At 43.8% G+C, this 20,825-nt stretch overlaps 1 pseudogene; it reads left to right on the plus strand.

Annotated features, from left to right (window-relative positions):
• The first annotated feature begins 2,932 nt into the window (after nucleotides 1-2,932).
• Nucleotides 2,933-20,546, plus strand: LOC137770926 (pro-neuregulin-2, membrane-bound isoform-like; annotated as a pseudogene).
• Nucleotides 20,547-20,825: the final 279 nt, after the last annotated feature.

Raw genomic sequence — 20,825 nt, forward strand, 5'->3', positions numbered from 1 at the left:
CAGTTATGCCTGACGCTAACTCATCCCCTCTGCCTCTGGAAGCTGCTGCTGTAATCGTAATCGGGTAGGTGGGAGCCACCTGCTTCTACTCCCTCATCGCATTCCGGTGCATCTGCCCAAGGAGTCTGAAGGAGCTTGGGCTTCTCCAGCAGCACTTGAGCACAGTTCTGGGAAAGCACAACTTCGTTCCTCCCCGGGGCGCCTGTTTCCTGAACAGTGGAGAGCTCTCTGCCGGCTGCATTCAGAACCTGCTGATGTTTAAAACAGGTATCGCCATTGCCTGATAAAAGGAGCATCTATCTGTAAGGGCCTCCAGGTCTGTGCAGCGTGGGTGGTTGAGGGAGCCTGAAGCAGCAGCAGGGGGTGGGCCCTGCTCACCCGCAGTCCCTGGAGCACTTCCCGGGGCCTCTATTTTCCCGTCACCATTACCGGAGGAGCCTCAGGTCACCCTGACACAGTCTGGTGCCTCAGGAGCCCTGCCTTCTCCCTATGCTCCATCCACAGCTGTTTAAGGTGAAAGGTTGACTTCACCCTCACCTGGCGCCTAGGTTGCCTTCTCGTCCATAGTCTATGATGATAAGCTGTGACTTACGCCCCTCTGACCCAGGCGCCCAGGTCTGCACTTGGCCTTGGCAGCTCACCAGTTGGCTCCCTGTCAACAGAGGGCAGGGCGGCGGGTCTGCCAAGCCCCATTCTTTAGGAATCTCCTCGTTCTTCTGGGCCGCCTGACTCCCGGGCTCACATCACGCTTCCTTTCTGAAACCCTGAGCTGTTCCCACCGGCCTTCCCAGAAGCCTGGTCATGAGGCTTTGGCCATTTCTATTTTTAGTTCTGGGCTCCAAGAAGGAAGGAGAACAGCCAAGTGCGGCAGCTTTTCTCTCATGGAGGCCGAGGGCCCAACGCAGGGTGGAAGGGCAGGGGGCACAGACGGGGCTGCTGCAGGAGAGGACGAGGGTGGGGAGACAGGAGGGCCCTCGTCTTGCGGGGAGGAGGAGATGGGTCCGGGAGCCTTGAGATGGGGCAGCACATGCCGGCGGCCAGGGAGGGTCCACGCGCCCCAGGCTGCTGGGGTCCGTGAGGGGCCTGGGAAGGTCACTGCTGACTCTTAAAGCCATTTCAGGAGGGTGGTGGGGCCTGAGGACAGACCGGGGAAAGTCAGGAACGAGCAGGTGGCTGGCAGGGGGAGACCCTAAGTGTGCCCCATTCTCCCAGCATGCTGTCGTGAGGAAGGAGAGGCACAGCACTGACATGCAAGGGGCACGTAACAGAACTGGTTTGCACGGGTTGTGTTTGGTTTTGCCATAGAGAAACACGCTGGTACTCAGAGAGGAAGCCCTTGGAGAAAGGTACAGACTGAACAGGTATTGACAAAGCCGGGTCCCCAGATCACGCTGGAGGTGGGAGGCATTGTGAGAGGGCAGGCAGCGTGTAGAACCCTGGGTACGTCTCTGATGGGCGCAGGTAAAGTTGGGCTGGGGCTCTTGGCTCAGCCGAAAGTTGGCCTCTCCTACACTATCCCCAAATCTGAGTCTTGCCATCTTATCGGGGCCTGGTCCTGAAGCCCAGGGCAGCCTTGTGAGCAGAATGTGGACCCCTGAGGAAAAGGAAGTGGGGGAGTGTGGCTGGCTGGCCAGTCACTGTGAGGTCCTGAGCCCATTTACTCATGCAGCTGCCTGGAAAGAGGAAACAAAGGGAGAGAAAACACACACACACACACACACACACACACACACACACACACGATGGCCAAACCCACAGAGCAGGCATGAGTCAATTTTTCTTTCAGTCACCTATAAGGAAGAATCAGATGGAAAGCAAGAAGACACCCAGGGTCTAAAATAGATCCACTGCCCTTTCTTACCTCCCTCCCATTGCATGGGGGCAAATGCAGAGCAGAAGAAAGCCTCTGACTCGAGGCCTGGGGTTTAGTGCCCCCCAACTAGGTACCTTGGTAAACACTTGACAGAGCTTCCTAACCAGTGCGACTGACCCTCTCAGCCCTGGGAATGAGTGGCGTCTGGAGTCAACTGCCTTGCCTGGGTGCTCAGAGCCTAGAGCTGTGCCAGGCTGTTCGCACAAAAAAAGGCACTCTAATACCTGCTGAATGAATGACTACTTGAACGTATTCATCTATTGCATATTAGAAAAAAGATTTATAACTAGCCTGTTAACCCTACTGAGATCATAAAATGCACTCTTGAATGAGTGACTAAGTGTATTTACTGTGCATTGGAAAAAAAATATATAGGGCTTCCCTGGTGGTGCAGGGGTTAAGCGTCCGCCTGCCAATGCAGGGGGCACGGGTTCAAGCCCTGGTCCGGGAAGATCCCACATGCCGTGGAGCAACTAAGCCCGTGCGCCACAACTACTGAGCCCGCGAGCCACAACTACTGAAGCCCGTGCACCTAGTGCCCGTGCTCTGCAACAAGAGAAGCCACCGCAATGAGAAGCCCACACACCGCAACGAAGAGCAGCCCCTGCTCACCGCAACTAGAGAAAGCCCATGCACAGCAACGAAGACCCAACACAGCCAACAATAAATTAATTAATTAATTAATAAAAAAATATATTATATATAATTAGCAAGTTAAACCCATGATTTCACAAGTGTCTAGGACAAGGCTAATTTAAAAAAAAGAATTGATTTAATTTCAGGAAAAAATATAAGTAAAATAACATTACAAGCAGATAGGGCAGTCATCAGACCAAGATGCACTGTGTCCCCCATTGCCTGCATTGCTCATGAGGGCCTTGTCACCATTCCGTCCTGGTTGGGGGAAAGGAAAGAAATTCACTGAGTGTCAGGTACTGGGTATACATTTTGCGTCAGTGTCTCCTTCAACCTGGTACCAGCCCTCTGAATATTATCTCTTCAAAAGTACTGTCAGCCTTAGAAAAGTTAAGCAACTTGTCCAAGATCAATCAACTGTAAATGGCAGAGCAGAATTCAAGCACAGCTCTGGCTGACTTCACAGCCCTGCTCCTTTCACTATCCGCCAGGCAAGGAGAAGAGTGAGTCAGTCTATAGCAAATGTGCAGCTTAGGGTAGGAAGCAGGATGGAGTTTCCTTGGAAGGTTCTCTGTCTCCATGAAGTCAGTGGTGAGTCCATCTGCTGAGCCACTGTGCGGAATTTGATAAGAAATCACCCTGACTAATAGAAAATTAAAAGAACTGGGAAGGGAAGACACTTAGAGAGTGTGTAACACCCATGGCACCCCACGTCAGGAACTAATACTTAATGGATTTGTCCACTGCAAGATACCTTTACACTTATCCCCACATTCAAGGGAAGTCTCAAGTGTTCACAAATCCCCCCCTCCCCTGGGGTAGATACTCGTGTAGTGGGTTGAATGGTGGTCTGCTGTATTAGGTAGGGTTCACCAGAGAAACGGAACCAATAGGATGTAAATATATAGAGAGAGAAAGAGGATTATTTTAAGGAATTGGATCACATGATTATGGGGGCTTGGCAAGTCCAAAATCTGATGGGGGAGGCAGCAGGCTGGAGACTCAGGAAAGAGTTGTAGTTTGAGTCGAAAGGCAGTTAGGCTGGAGACCCAGGAAGAACAAATATTGCAGATGAAGTCCAAAGGCCGTCTGCTGGCAGAATTCCCTCCTGCTCTGGGGAGGTCAGCCTTTTATTCAGGCCTTCAACTGACTGGGTGAGGCCCACCCATAATATGGAGGCCAATCAGTGAATAATGTTTGAGCACATATCTGGGTACCATGGCCCAGCAAAACTGACCCATAAAATTCACCATCATATCCCCCAAAAGGTATGTCCCTGTCAAATTCCTGGAACAAGTGAATGTTACCTTATCTGGAAAAAGAGTTTCTGGAATTAGGTATCTTGAGATGGGGAGATCATCCTGGATCATCCAGGTAAGCCCTTAATCCAATGACAAGGGTCCTTACAAGAGACACACAGAGGAGAGATGCACAGGACAGAGAAAGGCCACGTGGAGACGGACAGGAGACGAGAGTGATGTAGCCACATCACAAATAAGCCACTAGGAGTGAGAAGAGGCAAAAAACGATCCTTCCCTAGAGCCTCCAGAGGGGGTGCAACCCTGCCACCACCTAGATTTTGGACTTCTGGCCTCTAGACTGTGAGGGGATACATTCCTGTTGTTTGAAGCCACCCAGCTTGCGGTGACTTGTTACGGCTGCCATGGGAAACTAATTCAGCTGGACAATTGTGAGAGGCTCCTCTCCCTCACTTCTGTGCTGTGGTTCCTCACCCTTGCACTTGCACACACAAGAAGGAGTTTCTAGCAATGGCCACCAGTTTCTAGCAATCTGCTTAGTGCCTGCCCCTCCTCTCCCTTCTGGGTGCAAGGATCCCATTGTGTGGGATATTAGAACCAGAATTTAACTGTGGACCCTCTTAAAAGTGTACACGGTGTCATTTGTTGGTCTTTGCTGTGGAAGAAGCCATAGGCCAAATGGAAGTAAGGCAGAGGCTGAATTTGACACAAGGAGTTACCAATCGTTATTTCATCAAAGCCATGGACCCAATGCTTGTGTTTGTATAAGAAAAGATAAGGAACAATGATGTTTTGTTTCCCAATCCAGAGTAGTTAAAGTTTACATAAGTGTTAACACAGTACTAGAAAAATGTGAGGTGAGGCCTGATTTTAAATCCTGCATCTTAAAAGAAAAAAAAAATTCACACTGCAAAATCCACTTCAATAATCAAGATAGTTCATCAGTATAGATTTGTATTTATTTATCAATGTCTCATATTCTTTGAGTATGAGTTTGCTTTCTCCACATCTGACTTTTTTTTTTTTTTTAAATCCTCTTTCATATCTTTGATATAGTTGTTCTCACTTTCAATAATCTAAAACATGTTGAATCACTTTCAATAGATCAAATAATCTTCTCAACATAAAATCATGAAGATTAAGACTGAGCTGACCTTCAGCACCAAAGAGACCATTCTGCCTTTCTCAGGTTTCTTTAGCCTTCTCATAAATACCTCATCCCAGCCCATTTTAATTTAATTCACATATTGAGTGCCTACTATGTGCTTGGCACTATGCAAGATTCTGGAAATACAAAGATGAACAAAATAGCTGTGGTGACCCTAATGGAGTTTACAGTCTACTGCCAGCGCCAGCCTGTTGAACTGTCGTGCTCTGGAGCAGCGGTTCTCAAAGTGTGGTCTGGGGTCCGCTGGGAAGGGAGGAGGAGTCCCTGAGATGGGCTGTGTGTGAAGCCCAAACATACTGCTGTGTTCATCATAATGCAGCCTATTCTCATTTTTTGCAGTACGTAGGGTCTATACAGTTGCTGTGAAACGCTGAGTTAGTGAATACCAAACTGTTTATCACCCCTAAGAGAAACATAAACTTAGGTTCCTGTGAGCCTCTGGTCACAACATTTTTGCCCACTGGTCAATATATAACCTTGCTTGGTGTGCGTTTCTATTTAAAGACACCTTAACGTGAGAGAACGGGAGGCTTGTAGCCCATCTCCCACCTACCTCCCTACCTTCCCCGGGAGGATATCATGGCATGATTTCTTAGGCCTTCCGGGTTCTGAGGAGGAAGGGGCTTCCTGCCCCAGTCCCCTCAAAATAGGGCTGCAGAATGCGAAACTCCTTGCTGTAGCCTAGAATAGGCTCCTCAGCAATGGGGTGTCCCACATCTCGCATTGCAGTCAACGGGCCCTTTTTGTCTCTGTGTTGTCCTGTTTGGTGTGTGTGACAGGGACCAAGGGAGTTGGCACCATGAAAGTGGCTTGTTGTATCTTTACTCTTCATTTGGTCAGGCCCCATCTTTGGTCTGCCGTGTGCTTGACAAATATGAGCAACCAAAGGGCAGCTGTCGCCTGGGTGCCCTGCACAAGACTCTGCTCACGGCTGAGCCATCGGGCCCCCAGATACCCAGCTTGAAACCCAGCAATGAGAACATTCTCCAAGTCAGCCCTCAGAGCTGAGCTTTAGTGACAGAGACTAGAAAAGGAGGGAGAGTGCTTTTTAAAATAGAGTTTTTAGTTAAGTGAGAAAAAGCAAACTGGATGTGAGGAAATGGATGGGAATGAAGAGTGGACATTTTACAAAAAAATGCTGCTGAGGGTTATGTATACCCTTCATCATATTTGGGAAACGTAAGAAAAATTTTGAGTTATTTAACAATTACTCTTTGGTGGCCCAGCTGATTTCTCTGATTGCAACACTGCTTCAAGTTCAGACCATGGCTTGCTTCATTGTCTGTAAATATATAATGATTAACTAGGAATTTCTGTGCCTGGAGGGAGATCCATGATGCCTAACCCTCTTGAACTTCCCAATCAAATTGCAGAAGACAATTCTATTATTTTTTATGGAATTGCAAATTCCTTAAGCTTTCTACATATGGTGAAAGGAGAGTGGGCATAATACTTTAGCAGAATTTCTCAGTGGAAATATTCCTGCCATTTGGGGCAGGAGAATTTTTTAGTGTGCAGGACAATTTCTGGCATTGCAAGAAAGTTCTTTTTACCCAGTGAAACCAAAAGCACCTGTTCTTCATTGCAACAGCTAAAGATTACCTGCCCCCATACACATTTTGGAATATACCCCTTTTGGGGATGGAATTGCCTCCCTTGAGAATGACTGCCATCCAGGAGAAGATGGAGAATATCTGGGAAATTCAGTCCAAGCCTCCCTCTCCCTAACCTTATCATGCTGTTTATTTCACTTCTGCAGCCACCCCATGTTGATGGGGCCGGGTGAAGGGGGCCCATCCTGAGAGGCAATGTTATGAACTAAATGTGTCCCCCCAGATTCATATGTTGGAAACCACCCCCCCCCCAAATATGATGTATTAGGAAGTGGGACCTTCAGGACGTAATTAGGATTAGATGAGATCATGAGAGTGGAGCCCCTCATGAATGGAATTAGTGCACCTATAAGAGTGAGGGGAGGACTTCCCTGGTGGCGCAGTTGTTGAGAATCTGCCTGCCAATGCAGGAGAGACGGGTTCAATCCCTGGTCCGGAAAGATCCCACATGCTGTGGAGCAACTAAGCCCGTGCGCCACAACTACTGAGCCTGCGCTCTAGAGCCCGCGAGCCACAACTACTGAGCCCACGCACCACAACTACTGGAGCTCGTGTGCCGCAACTACTGAAGCCTGCACACTCTAGGGCCCGAGTGTCACAACTACTGAGCCCCCGTGCTGCAACTACTGAAGCCTACACACCTAGAGCCCATGCTCTGCAACAAGAGAAGCCACTGCAATGAGATACCCGCGCACCGCAACAAAGAGTAGCCCCCGCTCACCACAACTAGAGAAAGCCTGAGAGCAGCAACAAAGACCCAACACAGCCAAAAGAAAAAAATAGTGAGGGGAGCACTGGCTTTCCCTCTGCTCTCCGCCACGTGAAGGTACCACAAGAAGTGGAGAAGTCCATAGTCTGCACCTCGAAAGAGAGTCCTCATCAGAACTTCACCACGCTGCCACCCTGATCTTGGGCATTCTGTCTCCAGAACTGTGAGAAATAAATTTCTGTTGTTTATAAACCACTATGTGTTATGGTAGTGCTTTGGTAGTTTGTTACAGCAGCTCAAACAGACTAAGGCATCCCAGGTCCCAAATGGCAAGTTGGGTCAAATCTCCTCTATTTTTGTCATCCCTTTTAACCTGTCAACACCCCAGAGCACACTCCAGATTTCAGCCTGGAGAGGGAGAATACAAGTCAGGCTCCTCTGGTCACTGTCTCCCCACCCCACTCCCATCTTCCTCCCGCCATCCAATGGGGCTGCAAGAAGTGGGCTTATTCTCTCTCGCATGAATTTCCCCTGCCTCATCTCCTTGCTGTGGTGGCGTTTGACCTCTCCCCATCTCTGGGGTTACAATGGCAGATGCAGTGGAGGAAGACAGGAGAGAGTGAGTCTGGAGGTATTTTAAATTTTTATTTTAGGTGTTGTTGCACTCTACCTTTAGAAAATCTTGGTATCACACTTTGGCAGTGGCCAGGGGCTCCCAGTTTGGGAGGGAGGCTGGGGTGGTGGTAAAGTTCTTCCCCTCGCCCAGAGGTGTTTCTACCCGCTTCCCCAGTGGACTTCCCTGAATTTGCCTGGCAATCTGAGCCTGGAGGTCCTGCAGAACCCAGTGAGCAGCTTCTATGGAGGAGGGAGGAAGCAGTGCTTGGAAGGGGGCTTCTGGACGCTGCTAACAGTCCATTTTCACCTGGGCAATGGTTACACAGTGTGTTCACCTTGTGACAATTCATGAGCTGTACACCTTATGATTTGTGCCCCTTTTTTGTGTATGTGTTCTACTTCAAGTGAAAAGAAAAAGTTTAAAATTTTCCTTTGGTCCACTGACAAAACTCCAGCCTTAACTAGAATACAGTAACTCAACCTAATCCCCTGAACTTATCAAATTAGCACTTCCCTCTCATACTATCCCAGAAACTTTAAATATTGTGATATTTTCTTTTGTTAATCATTTAAAATTATGTCTATTATTTTATTCTAAAAGTACTATATGCTAATTATAGAAAATTTAGAAAAGTATAAATAAGAAAATTAAAATCTGCAATTTTACCACCCAGGCAACTACTGTTATTTTCTATTTCCTTCTTAGTTTTTTTAATGCATACATAAACTTTATATATAGTATAGATAGATAGTTTTTTTTTTACAATATTAGGATCATTTTATTTAAAATTTTTTGAAGCCTACTTTTTTCACATAATACATTGTGAACATTTTCCCATAATTTACTATAGTTTGAACATAAAATTTAAAAAAAATGCATGTGCATACATTCTTTTTTTTAATTTTTAAATTTTTTAAATTTTTAGCTGCCTTGGGTCTTCGTTGCTGCACACGGGCTTTCTCTAGCTGTGGCGAGCGGGGGCTGCTCTTCGTTGTGGTGCGTGGGCTTCTCATTGCAGTGGCTTGTCTTGTTGCAGAGCACGTGCTCTAGGCACGTGGGCTTCAGTAGTTGTGGCACGTGGGCTCAGTAGTTGTGGCTCACAGGCTCTAGAGCACAGGCTCAGTAGTTGCGGCACACGGTCTTAGTTGCTCCGTGGCATGTGGGATCTTCCCGGACCAGGGCTCGAACCTGTGCCCCCTGCATTGGCAGGTGGATTCTTAACCACTGCGCCACCAGGGAAGCCCCAAAATAAAATTTTAACGCCTATAAAACATTTTATATTATCATTATGCTATCGTAGTTCATTCATTCATTCATCCAACCATTCTAGAATGAGTTTATTGAGTACTTACTATCCTCTAGGCACTGGCTAGGTGCTGTGAACACAGTAAGAACAAGACAGACGTGGTCTCTTGTCATCAAGGAGTTTTCAGTCTATAGGGACAGAGAAATTTTAAAAATTAATTAAACCAATAAAAATCCCAAATGCAGTTTCTCATGGAACTTGGCAAGTTGATCCTAAAATTTACATGGAAAAGCAAAGAATAGAGAGAATCTAAAGGATGTCATAATAGTAAAATAGTTAAAATAGTAAAGACTATATATCTGAATTCTCTAAGTTTTTAAGAGGCATAAATGAAGATTGGAAATCCTGTTTGAATTGTGCTTTTTTGAATGTTGAATTGCTTTAGGAATAAAACATGTGGTTTAATGACTACAATACGGTTAGTTACATATCCATACTTGTCTATAAAATGCATAGAATATAGTTTAGATAATTTTTTACATACGTGCGATCACCCTTCATATAGCTTTTTAAAAGATTTATTTATTTAATTTATTTATTTTTGGCTTCATCGGGTCTTGGTTGTGGCACACGGGATCTTTGTTGAGGCATGCGGGATCTTTCGTTGTGGTGCGCGGGCTCTTCGTTGTGGTGCGCAGGCTTCTCTCTAGTTGTGGCAGGCGTGTTTTCTCTTCTCTAGTTGTGGTGCACAGGCTCCAGAGCGCGTGGGCTCTGTAGTTTGCACCACGCGGGCTCTGTAGTTGAGGCGTGGGCTCAGTATTTATGGCGCTTGGGTTTAGTTGCCCTGCGGCATGTGGGATCTTAGTTCACTGACCAGGGATCGAACCCACATCCCCTGCATTGCAAGGTGGATTCTTTACCACTGGACCACCAGGGAAGTCCCTTCATATAGTTTTGATGCTGCTTTTTCATTTAGTAATATGCCTTAGGAAGTATTCCATACTGATACAAAGGAATACTTAGGTATTCCTTTTAACAAGTACATGGTATTTTACAGTATGGATATTCTATATATATTTAACCAGTCTCCTAGTGAGAGTTATTTAGGTTATCTCCAATTTTTTAAAGGTGCAATGATCGTAATTGTACATATATCTTTGTACACGTTAGCAGGTATACATGTATGATAGATGACTTGAAGTGGAAGTGAGTCAAAGACTATGTACATTACAAATTCTGATAGATGTTGCCAAATTGTTCCTCCAACCATTTATACTCTCATCAACAGAGTATGAGAGTTTTCTTCCCCAACACCGTCACCATTATTATACATTATCAGTCCTTTTAGCTTTGTAAGATTTGATGGGCAAAAAATAATTCCTCCTTGTTTGTTTTCATGTATATTTCCCTAAGTGCTAGTGAGGTTGAGCATCTTTTCAAATATTTATAGAAATATTTCTATTTCCTCTTCTAAGAATTATGTTTTTCTCCCCTGCCTTTTTTCTCCATTGGCTTGCTTATGTTTTGTCACATCTCTGTAGGAATTCTAGATATATATTATAGTTATTAAGCACTTGTCTGTGGTATATGTTGCAAATATTTTTCCCAGTCTTTTGCTCTGAGGAGTTTTAAATTTCTGTTTAATAAAATCTGTCTGGTTTTTCTTGACGACTGAGTCTTTCCCACCCCATGATTATAAACGTATTGTCTGGTGTTTTCTTCTATACTTTTATAAATGCAGATCTTGAATCAATCTGGATTTTTTTCTGAGTATGGGATGAGGAAGTGATTCACTTTATTTTTTTTCCTTATGGCTCCCATTGTCCTAGTACTATTTTTAGAGTAATCTTTCATTTTCCCACTGTTTAGAAATTCCACCTTTATCATACACTAAATTCCTTTGAATACATGGGTCAATTTCTGGACTCTATTCTCTTTCATTAATCCATATGTTTATTTGTTCTCTGACACTCCATTGTTTTAATTACTGTAGTTTTATAGATTGTTTTCTTATCTGGTAGGGCAAATTCACCTCATTTTTTTCCTCAATTTTTTTTTTTTTTTTTGGTTATTTTTGTTTATTTTCTATTCTAGAAGAACTTGATAAGCAGCTTTTCATGTTCAATTAAAAATCTTGTGAAAATTTTCATTGGGCTCCCCAGTGAATGTGTAGATTATTGGGGAAGAATCAACATTCTTCCAGTAAGTGTTCCTCATATAAGTCTTGCACAATTTTTATTAGGTTGGTTCCAAGTACTCAATTGTCTTTGTGGTTCTTGTGAATGGGATTTCTTTTTCCTGTTACATTTTCTTGTTCATTATTACTAGGGATTTTGTATCTAGTCACCTCAGTAACCTCTCATTCATTATAATAGTTATTTTAGTTGATCCTCTTGGGATAGCTAGGTAGACAACCACATAATCTACAAATAATAATAGCTTTAATTCTTACTTTCCAATATTTATATGTCATATATTTTTCTTGTTGCACTGGTTACAACCTTCAACGCAATGTGAATACTGGTGGCAATAGCATGAGAGGTTTTTGGTTTCACCGTCACATGTGAGGTTTGCTATAGATTTTGGTAGTTGTACTTTAATGAGTTAAGGAAGTTTTCAGATATCCTACATGATAAAAAGAGCTTTTGTCTTGGTTTTTTTTTTTTTTTAATTAGAAATGGGTGACGCAAATGCTTTTTCAAAATCTAATTTATTTAGTTTTTCTTTTCTGTTAATATAACAGATTATATCAAAAGACTTCTTGTTGGGTCATCCTCACAGTCCAGAGACAAACATTATTTGGTCATTTAGGTATTATTCTTTTCATACGTAGTTAGATTTTATTTACTAATATTTTATTTAGGATTCTTTAAATCAATTTCATATTTTGGTTTGTGCCAGCCTGTGCTAGTTCAGTAAATGTGCTAGCCTATGCTAGGCTATATGCTCCCCATTCTGTTCATTAGTTTTTAAAAACGGCAGTATAGCATGTTCTCTCCTAAAAATGGATTACTTTTTTTTTTTTTTTTTTGGCCAAGAGGCTTGTGGGATCTAAGTTCCCCCATTAGGGATTGAACCCCGACCCCCACAGTGAAAGCACCAAGTCCTAACAACTGGACCACCAGGGCATTCCCAAAAATGGATTACTTTTTTTTTTTTAACTTTTTATTTGATATTGGGGTATACTTGATTAACAATGTTGTGATAGTTTCAGGTATACAGCAAAGTGATTCAGTAATACACATTACATGTATCTATTCTTTTTCAAATTCTTTTCCCATTTAGGTTGTTACATAATATTAAGCAGAGTTCCCTGTGCTATACAGTAGAAAATGGATCACTTTTAATTTTAGCTTTCCTTAAGTAGAATGTAACGTTATGTGGTAGAAAAGGCCAGGATGGTGATGTGTTCAAATGAACATATACCAATGTAATCAAAATAAGCAGATTATCAGCCTATATCCCTTGCCACCAATCTGGCTGTGGGGTCCCTGAGCACCAAAAGTATAAGGTTCCTCCTTTATAAAATGTAGCAACAGTTTTCTATCCTAATATAGCTTAGATAAAGTGCAACAATATTGATTTTTCCTTCAATCTCATGAAACTAAGGGTTCTAAGTATGTTGAGGCCTGTGACTATTAAAGAACCTTAAATCCTCTAGTTTAATCTCTTTTACTTCTTTCCTCTAAGTAGCATATCAATAAATGTTTTAAATGAACCTGTGTGAAAACAATGTGAAAAAGACTATTGAGATTTTGATTGTAGATTTTTGTATCTACCTTCAAGAAACTCAGAAGAAAATAATTTTTCTAGTGGAAAATAAACTCATCAGGTAGAATTGTGTATCAAAAACAGGAAAGTAACACTCAGACACTGACTGTCCTACTTTCAAGCTACTGTCCAGAAATACAGGAAGAGTTTAGAGTCACCTTTTTTTTTTCTTCCTTTTCAGAGAGCCGGGGCTCAAGATTTAGTCTGGAAATCAGATGCCTATTTATCACTGCTCTGTGGCAGTTAAACCAAGAGAACAAATAGCTGCCCTCCTCATTGATTCAAACAACACCAGGTACGGAGCTTGTGCCACAGGATGGAAATCAATGTGTATCCTCACCAAGTGTGCTTTCCAGGCCCTCATGTAAGTAACTTAGCAATTCAATAGACCTTTATCATTGAAACTGCAATCGGAAAAAAGGAGAAAATGACAAGGAGTAAGAGGAAAGCTTTGGTTTTAAATCTGTCACATCTGCCATTTTTTTCTAATGTCATTTTTTTTTTACTGCTAACTCCTGGTAGTCATTCTCTGGTTGCTGTTTGTTTCTCAGTGATGCTTTCATTACATAAAGAGGGTTAGCTTTCACTTTTTGAATCTTTTGCTTCATAAATGTAGTTTATTTCCAGAAGTGCAGTGTTTACTGTGACTATTTTTCTTTTTCCTTTGCTTCTGAAACGTACAGAGCTGCCTGGCTTGGAGTACTTTTTCTCCCAGCTCTTTACCTATTGACCTACTACATTGGTGAGGGGAGTGCATTTATTTTGAGTTAATTAGTATCTAAGCCAAATTAAATGGAAATTACCATGTTTATCAATATATAAATATGTCATATAGTGTATTATATTATAACAGAGCTTATTTAGCCTAAAATTTTTATTGAGGCATATAGAAATCCAGATGTTTTAGGAAATCGTCATTACATTTCAATTTGGTGATTTTTTTAAAATTTATTTATTTTATGTATTTATTTTTGGCTGCATTGGGTCTTCGTTGCTGCGTGTGGGCTTTTCTCTAGTTGCTGAGAACGGGAGCTACTCTTCATTGCGGTGCGCAGGCTTCTCGTTGCGGTGGCTTCTTTTGTTGCGGAGCATGGGCTCTAGGCATGCGGGCTTCAGTAGTTGTGGTTCGCGGGCCCTAGAGCCCAGGCTCAGTAGTTGTGGCACACGGGCTTAGTTGCTCCGCAGCATGTGGGATCTTCCTGGACCAGGGCTCGAACCCGTGTCCCCTGCAATGGCAGGCGGATTCTTAACCTCTGCGCCACCAGGGAAGCCTGGTGATTTTTTAAAAAGATGTCTATATATATTCAATTTTAAAATTATTTACAGTTAAGGAATTGGCTTATAAGCACTTTTCCATCAAATGATGTCATTCTTGCAATTATTTTCAACACAGTCTACTTCTAGTTATATCACTAATACCTAATTTCAATTTGTCTTCTTCAAAGAGAACTTATTATTTTTATTTTTTAGTAGCACTTGTACTTCATTTAAATTCAGGGTCAGCTTTTCTGAGCTTCTAGTTGTAACTTGTTCGGGTTTTTTTCCTCATGTTGTCAATGAAGTGTAAGAAATGGCTGTCTCTAGTTACAAAGGTAATAGTTGCTCTGACTCCCTTTTTTCAAGTGACTGATGAAATTACCAATTCATCCATCTGCCTAATGTCTGGTGGTTCTCCAACCACGTCAACTCTGAAATACTCTGTGCGGCCTTAACGTTACCTTCCAAGGTACTCTCCCACTTAATAATCCAACCATTTTTTCCCAATATTTCTCAACAAAACTTCTCCCACCAGGCTAGTCTCACTCCCTTTTTGTTATCTTCAGCCACACTGTGTTCTCATCTAGGAAAATGCTCATTTAAAATGTAAAATAGGCAGGATTTCCTGGCTGACTGAGTTTGAAAGAGAAAGGAGGAGAAGTCAGGGATGGCTCACAGGTTACTGGGAGGGTGACAATACCATCACTGATACAGAAGAGGAAGAAGAGGAAAACTTCACTGTGGCAAGTTGATTTGAAATGCCCGTGGAACACATCCGAATAAAGGTGTCCTAAAAAGAGCTGGATATTTGGGTTTGGACTGAGAAGACTGGGCTAGACCTTCAGATTTAGAAATAATATTAATGGCTGTTTGTTAAGCCACACAAGTGGATGAGGTCACACTAAGTGTGTACTAAAACGAGATGAAGGGAAGGCTAAATAGGGAATCCTAGGAAACATTAACTTTTAAGTGGGCGTTTGGGGAAGTATAGCAGCCAGAGAGGTTGGAGGTAGGCGGGAAATGTCATGAAGCCCAGGAAGAAGAAAGTTTTAAGAATAAAGCAGTGGCCAAAAGTGTAAAGAAGGGGTTAAGAGCATAGAAGCTGGAGGGCAGAAAAGATTATATGCATGAGCAGTTGGATGAAGTGAGCTGGAAAAGGGGAAACATGGCCAGGAAACACCACGGAATGTTTAACATTAAGTGCAGTAAACTGAAGTCCCCGAGCTTCCACAGAACTTTATTCTCTATGAAATTAAATTGAGTAATGTCTAAGAGTCAGATTGCCTAAGACTTAAATAACTACTATACGTAAAATATTATAAAAAGAGTTCTGAACTGGCCAAGAGTAAAAGTATAACAAACTGGGAGCCAGGAACATTATAAAAATCTGGTGAAACAGGTAGGACAAGAAATGTAGTTGGATGCATTGGGCTAAGAGTGAGCAGGGTACTTCAAGACAGATATACATTTTATTGAGTGAGTTGTGCCTATCACAAGTCTGTCTCTCCAACCCATATCTGTCTCCAGGTCCCCAATCTCATGCAAATATCCTTTAGAAGCTACAAATTCAACATATCCAAATTATGTCTCATTGTCTTCTCACATACTCCAGCCCATCGCTAACCTGCTTCTCCTCAATTTCAGGGAATAGCACTGGAGCCACCCCGTAGTCTGAAGTGGAAACCTCTGTCACTCGTTCTCTTCCATCATCATCCCTCTGGTCTCATCTCTGTCATCAAGTTCTGTCCATTCTTTCTCCACCTTCTTTTGATTCCATCCTCTTGCTTTTCATTCCCACCACCACAGCTGCCACTGTATCCAGGTCCTGAAATAGTATTCCTAACTGGCCTACCTTCTTCTAGTCTTTCCTCCTCTTCCCAGTCCATCTCCCACAACTCTAATAAAGCAAATCTGATCACGTCCCTCCACTGGTTAAAAAAAATCTCCCAATTCCAGTGAGGAGAAAGAAGGTCTGACCTCCTTAGCATGACATCATGCAAGGTCCCTGCCAACCTGGCCTTGCCCCCTCACCTTCGCTGCATTGCAGTGACCTTCTGCCTCCACATATCTATCTTAGAACACCGCGAAGTTTCTCCTTGTTCTTCAACTCACCCGCTCCTTTACACTTGATTCACTCTAAAGCCTGAGCAACAGTCTTGTGCTACTAAGATTATAAGCTTGGGTGCTGGAGGAGGGCAGATGGGAGAAGTTGAATATAAGTGATTTGGACCAGCCATAGAGAAAAGAATAGGGGTAGCAGTGCCTCTCTGATGAGAGATTGATCCCCCTCATTGAACTCAGTGCTTAGTAGACTATATTTCTTAAATAAATCACAATTCAAGGGAGACAAGTATACCTAATAGAGCTAACTGCAAGGAATTTATGATCTGATGAGAGAAATAAGACATATAGAATGAGGTAACTAATGTGATTGATTTTTTCCCATTCATTATAAAACATCGGATTCATTGCTTTACACTCATAAACATATACAGACATTCAAAGATACCAGATAATTAATAATAAGTGTGAAATAAGTAGTCAATACAAGTCCTACAGGAATTTAGAGGAGGAAGAGATTACTTCCGGATAGGGTGTTCAGATAACGTTTCACAACAGACATAGGACTTGAAGCCTGAGTAGGGTGTACATAGCAGGGGGAATAGTCTTCTAATTGTGGGGAATGACACAAACAGAGGCAGAGGAGGATGTGTTCATGGCAGAAAGACCTGGGTAGGGGAATAATGTTGGTAAGGACAGGAAGACGTCAGGGTGTGATTGCGGTGTCCCTTCGATGCCCAGCTTGATCCCCTAGACATACTTGCATACTTTACCTATCAGGGAATGGGAACCACTGAAGTTGTTTTTTTTGTTTTTGATTTTGCTTTTGTTTTTGCTGCGCTGCACATCATGCAGGATCTTAGTTCTCCACCAGGGATGAACCCGTGCCCCTGCAGCGGAAGCATGGAGTCTTAACCACTGGACACAATGAATGCAGTCTTTTAAGGAGATTAATCAGGCAATAGTGTGCAGGACAGGTTAGAAAAGCAAGGGAATGGAGGCCAGAAGAACAAGTAGAAGCAGTTATGTAGGTCTGAGATGCTATAGATTTTGAGTCTAAGACTATTGACATGATAGATTTTTGTAATAAAAAACCCACATTAAACGTATACACTGATTATAAAATAAATCTTTATTTTTAGGTATGTAATATTACAAAAATGTAGGCATCTTAGAATTAAGGAAATAAGATGAAGATCTGAACTAAGGTGGTGATGGTGGGAATGAGAAGGGAAGAGTAGATGCAACGAGAAAAAAAAATCTTGAAGAATTTGAGAATTTGGATGTTAAAAGTCAGAGAGAGAAGATTAAAATATGACTCCATGGTTTTGAGTCTGAATGAAAGTACCAAGTTGGTACCATTAAAAGAAATGGGGAAGTCAAGAGGTTAAAAAAAAAAACCAAACTAAATTTTATATATTGAGTTGGAGGTGAGGAAATATCTAATAGACAGTTGAAGATATGGGCTTAGAACTAGGAAGGAAGATCAGGCTGGATCTTTCTAGATAATAGATCTTGGATCTATTATCCAAGGAATTAGCTACACACAAGTCGGAATGCAAGGTCTGAGAGTGAATGACATTCTGAAAAGTCAAGCATGTAGAGGACCGGGGCAGAGGTGTAATTGCAAGGGAGTGCCCACGTTTCGGGACAGGAAGCAGGGCAAGGGAGAAAAACAGAAATGATCTGAAAGGTTGAATTAGATTCATTCCATAGTAGGGGCATGAAAGCCACAAGAAGAGGGAGGTTGAAGCCTTATATTCATGCTTAGGATTTACGGGTGTTCATCATGTGCATTTGGGTGTGCCTTAAGCCTTCACACTGGTGTGAAGAAGCCCACTGCAGTATTCCAAAGCAATGTTCGCTTGGGCCCCCACCTTCATCCTTAGCTGGATGCTGGCTACTAACTGTGGGCTATTCCTCAGCTCCAGGAGTTCTGGACCAGTACCTTGGCTGGTTCCTCAGCCTTTGTCGAGCAATCATGAAATTTCTCCAAAGGCTTGTTGCTAGTATCACGTGCAGTTAATCTTAGCCAGATCCTATAAAGTCCAAAAGAACGTACTTCCCACCTAGCTCTTTAATGAGCAGTTATTTAAGAATGTAATTTTGTTGACCCAACTTTTTATAACAGAGTCAAAGTTAAAGGCAAACTAGTTTTTAGCACTTTACCAGTTCAGCTGGAATAGCTGTGCCAGTTAAACTTTCTGAACCCCTATTAGTCAGGGATGACTTAGTTCTCTCTGGCTTACCTCATTTCCCTAGCAGACAGATAAGAAATAAAATTATTTATTGGTTTAAAATGTGATACTTTCATAGCCCATAAAAATACATAAAAAAATTGTCCAATGAAGGGCAGTATTTCACAGAAACAAACACATAGTCATTGAATTTTTTTGTATTTTTCTTCTATAATTGGGAGAGCTAGCACAGGCATGTCTCAACATCACAGGAGCTCTAAAAAGCTGATTGGCTGACATGATTAGTAATTGGGGATATGAATTGTGATATATGATCCCGAAATACAAATTTCAAAAAGGCTTCTCTTGTCATGAGTATCTTAGTCAGGACGTTTGCAAGCATATCTTTCAATCTCATGCTCTTACAAACCTGAAGTTGACCCATACAGTTTAGATTGTTACTGAATTATCGTCAGCTAGTGTAAACTTAATCCTCACATGCCTTTCCCAAGAGGAACAGAAGTGCTTTCCCTTCTGTGTAGTGAAGCCTCATCAGCGTAACAGGAGCAATTCTCTCTCTTGTGGGGAAGTGCCCATATGACTTGGTTAGGCTGTAAGCCATCTGGTTTATGCAGTGATACCTGGTTTGTAAGATGTGCTTTACCTCTTTATATACTCAAGAGACTGGCCATTAAAAATGTTGTGGCTGGAGAGTCCGAACCGACAGCCAGGAGCCAGCACGCACCTCGCACCCTGAGACGGCGACGCGCCCCACACCGCTCCGGGAGGACCGGCCACCGGGCCCCGCGCCCCGGTCCCGCGGCCCGGCCCCGCAGCCCTCTCACCGCCGCCGCTGCCGCTGCCGTGGACCGCGGCCGTGGCGCCGGGGGGCGGCCGCCGGCGAGGAGGCGGCTCCCGCGGGGGCCTCGGTGTGCTAGGCATCCCCGCCCAGCGTGGGCTCGGTGCAGGAGCTGGCTCAGCGCGCCGCGGTGGCGGTGGCGATAGAGGGAAATGCGCACCCGCCGCGGCGGCAGCAGGGGGGCACTCGACAGGAAGGGGGCGGCGGGCGAGTCAGGGGCGCGGGGAGGCGAGCGCCAGCCGCCAGCCGTGGGCCCGGGAACGCTGCCCGCCGCCAACCGGACCGTGCCCTCCTGGCCCACGGGCCCCGCGCCCCGCGCCCAGCGCCGCCGAGCCCGGAGACGAGGCGCCCTATCTGGTGAAGGTGCACCAGGTGTGGGCGGTGAAAGCCGGGAGCTTGAAGAAGGACTCGCTGCTCAGCGTGCGCCTGGGCGCCTGGGGCCACCCCGCGTTCCCCTCCTGCGGGCGGCTCAAGGAGGACAGCAGGTACATCTTCTTCATGGAGCCCGATGCCGCCAACAGCAGCGGCCGCGTGCCAGCCGCCTTCCGAGCATCCTTCCCCCCTCTCGAGACGGGCCGGAACCTCAAGAAGGAGGTCAGACGAGTGCTGTGCAAGCGGTGCGCCTTGCCTCCCCGTTTGGAAGAGATGAAAAGTCAGGAGTCTGCAGCAGATTCGAAACTAGTGCTTCGGTGCGAGACCAGTTCTGAATACTCCTCTCTCAAATTCAAATGGTTCAAGAATGGGAATGAATTAAACCGAAAGAACGAACCTCAAAACATCAAGATACAAAAAAAGGCCAGGGAAGTGAGAACTTCGCCTTAACAAAGCATCACTGGCTGATTCTGGAGAATGTATGTGCAAAGTGATCAGCAAATTAGGAAATGACAGTGCCTCTGCCAATATCACCATTGTGGACTCAAATGAGATTATCACTGGCATGCCAGCCTCAACTGAGACAACGTGTGTGTCTTCAGTCTCCCATTAGAATATCAGTATCAACAGAAGGAGCAAATACTTCTTCATCCACATCTACATCTACCACTGGGACAAACCATCTTGTCAAGCGTGCCAGAAGGAGAAAACTTTCTGTGTGAATTTAGGCATGTGCTTCATGGTGAAAGACCTTTCAAACCCCTCAAGATACTTGTGCAAGTGCCCAAATGAGTTTACTGGTGATCCCTGCCAAAACTACGTAATGGCCAGCTTCTACAGTACGTCCACTCCCTTTCTGTCTCTGCCTGAATAGGAGCATGCTCAGTCGGTGCTGCTTTCTTGTTGCTGCATCTTCCCTCAGATTTCACCTAGAGCTAGATGTCTTTTACCACGTCTAACATTGACTGCCTATGCCTGTCGCATGAGAACATTAACAAAGGCAATTGTATTACTTCCTCTGTTCATGCCTAGTTGGCTCTGAGACACTCATAGGTGTGTGAGGCTCCGATGTTTCTGAAATTTATCTTGCATAATGTGATACAAAATGATAGTCTATACATACAGTACAATGATAATAAAGGCATTTAAAAGTCTCACTTTTATTGATAAGATAAAATCATTCCACTGGACAGTCCATCTTCTTTATA

The sequence above is a fragment of the Eschrichtius robustus genome, chromosome 10, assembly GCF_028021215.1.
Source record: "Eschrichtius robustus isolate mEscRob2 chromosome 10, mEscRob2.pri, whole genome shotgun sequence".
NCBI classification, from domain to species: domain Eukaryota; kingdom Metazoa; phylum Chordata; class Mammalia; order Artiodactyla; family Eschrichtiidae; genus Eschrichtius; species Eschrichtius robustus.